Source organism: Rhinopithecus roxellana, chromosome 15 (assembly GCF_007565055.1).
Source record: "Rhinopithecus roxellana isolate Shanxi Qingling chromosome 15, ASM756505v1, whole genome shotgun sequence".
In the NCBI taxonomy this organism is placed as follows: Eukaryota; Metazoa; Chordata; class Mammalia; order Primates; family Cercopithecidae; genus Rhinopithecus; species Rhinopithecus roxellana.
Window position 1 is genome coordinate 128454766 of NC_044563.1, and position 9072 is coordinate 128463837.

The following is a 9072-nucleotide window of genomic DNA, read 5'->3' on the forward strand; positions in this document are numbered from 1 at the left end:
GAATAATAAAGCCAGAGGAAGCAAATAGAAAATAATAAAATGGCATACTTAAGCTCTAATGTATCAAGAATTGCCTTAAATGTAAATGATCTACATATACTGATCAAAAGACAGAGATTGACAGAGTGTTTAAGTGTGTATGGGGTGGAGGAGGAACAAACTTCTTTTAATGACCTATTTCTTGTGTACAAAAATTAACTTTAAATTCAACGACATGGGTAGGTTGAAAGTAAAATGGTGAAAAAGATACATCATGCAAATATTCATCAAAAGAAAGCAGGAGTGGCTAAATTAAAACTGGACAGATAGACCTATAAAACACAGAAAATTACCAGAGACAGAAAGGAACATTATATGACAATCCACCAAGAAGACATAACAACCCTAAATGTGTATGCACAAACAGCAGAGCTTCAAAACATTAGAACAAAACATGACGTAACTGAAAGGAGAAATAGACAAAGCCACAATTATAGTTGGAGACTTCCACACTCCTCTCTCAACAATTAAATAAAACTAGACAGAAAACCAGCAAGGATATAGAAGAATTTTCATCAACACCATCAATCATATCTAATCAGCCTTTATAGAATAATCCATGCAACAGCAGAGTATACATTCTTTTCAATTGCTCAAGGAACATATACCAAGAAGCCTTACTCTGGGCCATAAAACAAACATCAGCATTTTAAAATAATTGAAATCATACAGAGTATGTTTTGAGACCACAACGGAATTAAACTAGAAGTAAATAACAGAAAGATAACAGGAGAATGTCCAAACACTTGGAAACCAACACACTTCTGAATAATCCGTGAGTCAAAGAGAAGTTTCAAACGAAAACTTTTTTAATCACAAAACGAAGTGGAAATACAACATTTCAAAATAGAGCAAGTCCTTGAATAACGTCATTTCATTCAATGTTGTTTCATTTATAACACTGATGAAGAAACATAAATTGATTTCCAGCTGGGACCACTGTCTGTGTGGAGTTTGCACATTGTCCTTATGTGTGCCTGGGTTTTTTCTGGTACTCTGAGTTCCTTCCACATCCCAAAGATGTGCCCGTTAGGTCCACTGGCATTTCTACATTGTCCCAGGATGAGTGTGGGTGTGTGACTGCACCCTGCATTGGGATGACATCCTGTCAGGGATGGTTCCCGCCTTGCACGCTGAGTTGCCAGGACAGGCACCTGCCACCCGAGACCTTGAATTGGAACAACTAAGTATCTTACTTGTGTTTATTAATCTATTTTAAATATATAGAGAGGGTTAGCATTTATTCCAAGGTTCAATATTAGAATAATTTGGGTCTTTATTTAGAAGTTTGACAGTGTTTTTGTGACTAGAAACACCAAAGAAACAACTCTTGTTTATATCAATTAATCTTAGGTAAAATTGGTTTAATTTTGTCATCCTTTTGCTTAAAGTCACAGTTTCCAAGATCATATTGATGACATTAAATTTTTACTACATATGAGATACTAGTAAAGCACTGCCTAGAGGAAAACTTATAACACTAAATGCTTACATTAAAACGGAGGAAAGATCTCCAGTCAATAAGCTAAGACCCCACCTTAAAAAACTAGAAAAAGAAGAGCAAAATTAATCCAAAACAAGCAGAAGGGAGAAAATAATAAAGATCAAAGAAACCAACAAAATTGAATATAGAAAAATAGAGAAAATTTAAAAGGTGGCTCATTTTTAAAAATCAGTAAAATTGATAAATCTCTAGGAAGACTAATGAAAGAGAAAACAAATCACCAATATCAGGAATAAAACATGAGATATCATTACAGATTCTGCAGCCATTAAAAGGATAATAGAATACTACAAATAATTTTCACATTCATAAACTTGACAAACCACAAATTACCAATCCACCACCAAGATGAAACATAATCTGAATAGTCATATAATCACTAAATAAATTCCCAGGCCCAGATGGTTTCACTGGAGAATTCTAGCATTTAAAGAAAAATTGTAACCAATTTTATACAGTCTCTGTGAGAAAATAGAGAAGTAGGAAACACTTCCAACTCATTTTATGATGTCAGTATTATCCTGGTACAAATTCCAAAAAAGACAGTATGAAAAGAAAGAGAAGAGAGGAAAGGAAGAAAAGAAGAAAAGGAAGAAAAGAAGGAATTACAGACCAATGTCTCTCATGAATTTATATGCCAATTTTTTAATCAGCAAACAATCTAGCAATGAATAAAAGGAATTTACTATGACTAGGATTTTTTTTCAGATATGCAAGTGGTTCAATATTTGAAAATCAGTATATCAACCATATATCAACAGGCTAAAGATGGAAAGTCATAGTATCATATAAATTGACACAGAAAGACATTTGAAAATCCAATACCCATTAATGATTTTAAAAAATAACTCAGCAAGTTAGAGGGAAAATACCTGTTTGTTTTTTGGTTTTGTTTGTTTTTCTGAGATGGAATTTCGCTCTTGTCACCCAGGCTGGAGTCCAATGGTGTGATCTCAGCTCACTGCAACCTCTGACTCCTGGGTTCAAGCGATTCTCCTGCCTCAGCCCCTGAGTACCTGGGATTGCAGGCACCCGCCACCCACGCCCAGCTAATTTTTTGTATTTTTAGTAGAGACAGGGTTTCACCATATTGGCCAGCCTGGTCTCGAACCCCTGACCTCGAGTGATCCACCTATCTCAGCCTCCCAAAGTGCTGGGATTACAGGCATGAGCCACTGCACCCAGCCTGTTTGATTTTTTTAAAATCTACAAAAAGTCTACAGCTAATCTCATACTGAAATGGTGAAAGACTAAATGCTTTCTCCTAAGATTAGGAACAAACCAAGGATGTCTGCTATCACCACTCTTGCTGAACGTACTACTGGAAGATATAGCCACTGAAGTAAGGCAGGAAAACAAAGGCATACAGATTGGAAAAGAAGAAATAAAGCTATCTGCAAGTGTCATAATTGACATGACTGTCATAGAAAATCCCAAGGATTTTTTTTAATCCCTCCTAGGACTAATAATTTAATTCAGCAGGGTCACAGAATACAAGGTCAACACACAAAAATCATTTTATACTTATATATGCCAATAACATGCTGAAAGTAAAATGAAAGACAATACCACTTATAATTACTCTAAAGAAAATGAAATACTTAGGCATAAATCTAATAAAATATATATAGGATATGAATGCTGAAAATTACAAAATATTGATCAAATGCTGGTGAAAGTAATCAGAGGACCTAAATGGGAAGATATGCAATATTCATGGATTGGAAGGCTCAACGCAGGAAAGATGTCGACTCTTCCCAAATTGATACATAGGTTTAATTCAATTCCAACCAAAACACCCAGAAAGGATTTTTGTAGCTGTAGATACGTTTCTTCTAAAATTTATTGGAAAGGCACAGGCCTTAGAATAGCTAACATTACCTTGACAAAGAAGAATAAGGTGAAAAGACCACATTTCTCAAAATTAAGGCTTACTGTACAACTAGAGCAATCAGGAGAGTACAGTATTGGTGGAGAGATAGACAAACATGTCAATGGAACATATCTGAAACACATCCATAGACTTAGATATGGCAGAGATGTTGGAATTATGACACCAGGAATTTAAACAGCTATGATTAATATACTAATGGTACTAATCAAAAAATTAGACAACATGCAAGAACAGGTGAATACCATAAGCAGAGGTATGGAAACTCTACGAATAAAAAAACTCTAGAAATCAAAAACAGTGTAACAAAAATGAAGAATGTCTTTGATGGGCTCATCAGTAGATTCAATATGATTGAGGAAAGAACCAGTGAGCTTGAAGAAATGTCAGTACAAACTTCCAAAACTGAAAGGCAAAGAGAAAAAGGAGTGAAAAATATAAAATAGAATATCCAAAAACTGGGAAAATTACAAAAGGTATGACATACATATAATGCAAATGCCAGAAGGAGAAGAAAAACAGAACAAAAGCACTTGAAACAAAAATTATTGAAAACTTCTCATGATTAATGACACACACAGCAAACCACGGAGCAAGGAAGCTCAGGACAAACACCAACATATCTACACCTTGGCATATCATATTTAAACTGCAGAAAAAGTCAAAAAGAAAATATTGAAAGAAGGAAAAAACAAATACCTAGAGGAGCAAAGGTAAGAATTACAACAGACTTCTCATCAGAAATCATGCAGCAAAAGAGAGTGAAATATTTAAAGTGTTGAAAGAAAGTAATCACCATCGGCCAGGTGCAGTGGCTCGTGCCTGTAATCCTATTACTTTGGGAGGCTGAGGCAGGTGGGTTGCCTGAGGCTAGGAGTTCGAGGCTTCCTGGGCAACAAACATGGCAAAACCTTGCCTCTACAAAAAAATACAAAAATTAGCCAGGCATGGTGGTAAGCACCTATAGTCCCAGCTACTCAGGAGGCTGAGGTCAGAAGATCACTTGAACCCAGGAGGTAGAGGTTGCAGTGAGCCAAGATCACACCACTGCACTCCAGCCTGGGGAACAGACCAAGACCCTGTCTCAAAAAAAAAAAGAAAAGAAGGCTGGGCGCAGTGCCTCACGCCTGTAATCCCAGCACTTTGGGAGGCCGAGGCGGGCAGATCACGAGGTCAGGAGATCGAGACCATCCTGGCTAACATGGTGAAACCCCGTCTCTACTAAAAATACAAAAAAAATTAGCCAGGCGTGGTGGCGGGTGCCTGTAGTCCCAGCTACTGGGAGGCTGAGGCAGGAGAATGGCGTGAATCCGGGAGGCGGAGCTTGCAGTGAGCCAAGATCGCGCCACTGCACTCCAGCCTGGGAGACAGAGCGAGACTCTGTCTCAAAAAAAAAAAAAAAAAGAAAAAGAAAAGAAGAAAGAAACCACCATCCTAGGATTTTGTATCTTGTGAATTATCATTCAAAAGTAAAAGGGAAAAAAGACTTTCTTACACAACAAACACTGAGGGAATGTGTCAGTAGTAGAACCGCCTTACAAGAAATATTAAAAGAAGTTATTCAGAAAGAGGACTTACATAGAGCATTAGAGAAGGAATAAAGGATAAAATAAAATATTTTATTTTTCTTATTCTTAATTGATCTAACAGGTAACAGTTCAAAATAAAAATACCAACAATGTATTTGGAGATTATAGCTTATGGAGGAGCGAAATGAATGACAGCAATGTTACTGAAGATGGGAGGGAGAAATACTGTATTAGAAGATACTTGTGCTATCTGAAATGACACAGTGTTATTTGAAAGTGGACTTCAATTCACTATAAAAGTATATTGGAAACTCAAGGGCAACCACTAAAAAAAAAGTAAGTTTTAAAAAAGTATAATTGATATGCTAAAAGGAGAAAAAAAATGGAATCATAAAATGCCCAATCAAAGAGAGGCTAAAGGAGCGGAAAACCAAGGACAATGAATAGAAAATAGTAAAATGATTGATATTCATACAACTGTACGAAAATCACTTTAAACATCAGTGGCCTCAACATACCAAAGAGAGACTGTCAGAGTCAATAAAAAAAACCAAGACCCAACTCTGTGTCCACAGGAAACTCACTTTAAATAGACGAAAAGTAAAGGGACACAGAAATGCTAACATGAATCAAAAAAAAAAAAAAAAAAAAAGCTGGAGTAGTTATGTTAATTTCAACAAAGACTTCAGACCAAAGGAAATTATCAATTTAGGAAGAGTTGACATCTTTACTGTGTTGTCTTCCAATCCATGAATATCGCATATCTCCCCATTTATTTAGGCCTCTGATTATTTTCAGCATTCACATCCTGTATATATTTTGTTAGATTTATGCCTTTCTCCTGTAGCAGGAGTAGCTGATGGGAAAGATAAGAAAAAGCAAGGTCTTTTTCATCTTTTCTTGGGTTGGAAACCCAAACTAGATTATATGAGCTCAGACCAGTTTCGGATGCCACTAAACTAAGAGCTTGAATAGATCTGGGTTCCTAGAGGTGAGGCCTGACCCGTCTGACTTGAGGCGGTTGTGTCTTTCCAAGCCTAAAAAGTATGTGAGGATTCCCCTCCCTCTTGTGGCCCTTCTGCTTCCATCCACAGCCCTCCCCACTTTTAGTGCCAGTCCTGAAGGCTAACCATCTCTTTTGGCTTGGTACCCCACTCCCACTTTTGGGCACAGACCTGGCAGGCTGAGTGCTCCCCTGGTACCTGCCCAGACTATTGGTCCAACACTTTGCGATCACTTAGAAACTGTTCTTCCCCATAATCCCTCACCTCAGCAGCCCACTGACGACCCCCATCTCTCCTCACTGGTCCCCAGATGGTGCTCCAGCCAGGCTGACATCTGAGGGCAAACTATGTGTGTGGTGACACCATGAGTGGACCCACCTCTCAGGGACATGACTGCCCAGAAGAGATAAGGTCACTTTCTCAGCAGAAAGCACAGCTCTCAGCCCATCCCAAACCCCGTCATTGGAAATGAGCGTAGATACATTCTGCCTCAATTTCCTCTTCTGTAACATCTACTCAAAGAACATAAAACATTGATTTAGTCATTTGATAAGTGTGTATTGATAACTTGCTATGTGCCAGGTACTATTCTCACCAGGTACAGCAGTGAACAAGCAGTGCACAAGGAAATCTCCCCATCCTCATGGAGTTTGCAATCTAGTGGGGAAATCAGACAATGAGTGTGACAAATGAGAAAATACTTTGTGTATCAAATGATAGATAGTAAGTGCTAAGCAGAGAAATAAAACCAGGAAGGGAGATGGAAGTGGCAGGAGCAGATGGAGTCAGTAAAACGTGGGGTCAGGTATCCAGAGAAGCTTCGCTGAGACAGGGGGCTAGCTCTGTGGATATCTAGGGCAAGAGCATTCCAGGCAATGTGATGAATGGGAAAACTGTCCAAAAGTCTAAAGCCCTCTATGTGTGTATGGGTGAGGGAAAATTAATTGGACATCTTAGGTATTTTGTGGAGCTCTTTCCCTTCCATTGCCTCCAGGTTTTGTCAAAAGATTAACTCTATTATCTAGAATCTGAGCCATTTGACATGACCTCAGAAATCAACAGACCAGTCTCAGATGACCACAGGAGAGGCCTCATCTAGCAAAGGTTCCACGGTTAGGATGTGGCAGGATGTTTCTCGTGCCTTCCCCATGGTCCACATTTATTCTCACCTACCTGAGAAGCTGGTGATTTGACGTTTACTCAGAACCCACCCTGGGGATAAGCCACGTCCAGGTTATGACCCAGAGACTGGCTTCCCTGCAACCTTCTCCAATGCCAAGTGCTGTCTTAGGTGAGGATCTGTGTCTATGCTGCTTTCATTTCTAATCCTCTCAGTTGTAAGCACAGTGCCGTGTTCCTTCTGCTCTCTGTAACTCCTGGCACCCAGGGACACCCACAGAGGCTATACATATACTCAGAGCTGTGGCAGTGAACAAAAATGCTTGACCCTGTAAGACTGGGGGACCCCAAAACAGTCCCAGTCTCAGGGCAGTGATGTTTGACTCGGCCTGAATCTGAGGAAGTCTCTAACATGCGTCTTTACCTTCCCTCCATCTGGTACCAAGTGCAGGCTCCACAATGTCCAAGGAGCTGGTTTTAGTCAAAATAGCTCTCCTTACCGTGTGGCACCAATGTAAATAACTGGTTGGTTTGGTGTCGTGCAGACAAAACAACTGCTGGATGGATTGCGGTTTCGCTCTTTACCCAGCTCAAATTGGCACGCGTCTGGGTGGGGCCTGCCAAGTATGTGGCAGGTTGGGGCCCTGCACACGCTACCATCTGCAGTGCTGGAGCTTTAGAGGCCTGGGGTACTTGGGAGGGTGGGGGCAACTTGAAGGGGGCTAAATGTGGGAAACTGATAACCAGGCTAGGGGCTGAGCATCAGTTCCCTAACCTGGGAAAGTCTTTGGTTTTCCCCAAGTTTACCCTCTTATCCAGAGTGGGACCTGCCAGAGCTTTGACGTTCGCCCCAGCCCAGCCCATGCCTGCGTGTGACTGACCAGGCTACAAAAGCTCTCTCGGAATCTGAGGTTAAGAAAGATGAAGGGCCAGTGCCGCCTGTCTGTCTGCAGTGGGCATATTGCATAATCACAGCTTTCTCTGATCTTTCTTGTGAGAGCTCTTCGTTTCTTCGCTTCTTCCGCTCAGCTTTGTAATATGACACCCGGCCACTGGCCTCTTATCTTTGCTGCCTCCCCACCTCCCAACTCCTCTCTCAGATACACACAGAGAACAGAGACTACTCTTGCTTTGAGGCCTCAAGGATCAAGTTCATTCCCTTAACACCCTTTGCTTGCTGGACTCACTGCTGATACCACAGCCAGGCGAGGACTTTACACTTTCCACCCCACGCCACTTCATTCTGCCCTCATCTCCTCCCTCTCCAGATTATACAGCATCTCACTCAGGCTCTGGGGACCCATCTCAGGGTGGAGACAGGGTCTGGATTTGAATATTTGTTAGGGAGTTTTTTGGCTTCTCCGTAAACTAAGAAGACATGAAAAAACAAGACTGCTGTTTTTCTCAGACCACTTTCATGTTTTGAACACTCCTCTGGAGGGGAATAACGAGGAGCCCTGGGCTATCAGGCTAGATCCCCACATCTGGCTGGAGGAGGGGCAGCCTGTATGGTCCAGCTTAACACTTCTAGGCCTAAGCTCAGCTGGGTACCATGGGAGCAGATGTTTTCCACCTACCAAAAACTTTAGATCATTCCCATCACAAATTGGCAATCTGCATCATGAAGACTCCCTGCCTGCTCCCTTTGCTCCTAAGAGGAACTGTACTTTAAAGCAAGTAAAAAGAAAAGCATTGTCCTCATGTAGCTCTTCTCAAAGGCGTGGACTGCAGTGAGCAGGGACCATCCTTCCAAGGTCTCAGACTGCTTGGGTTTCTCAGAGGTAGGAGCAGGATACCCATAACATGTTCAACATTTTGAAAAAGACAATTATAAAACTACACAGGTTAATGGCACCTACTTTTGGTTGTATGTAATTCGCGAACCCATGTTAACTTGTGGGAAAGTAAGGTCTGACTCCTGACAAAATAAACTACCTGCAATCCCATGAGTTTTTTGGTGAAAAGGTATGTTAAAAATTGAGGATG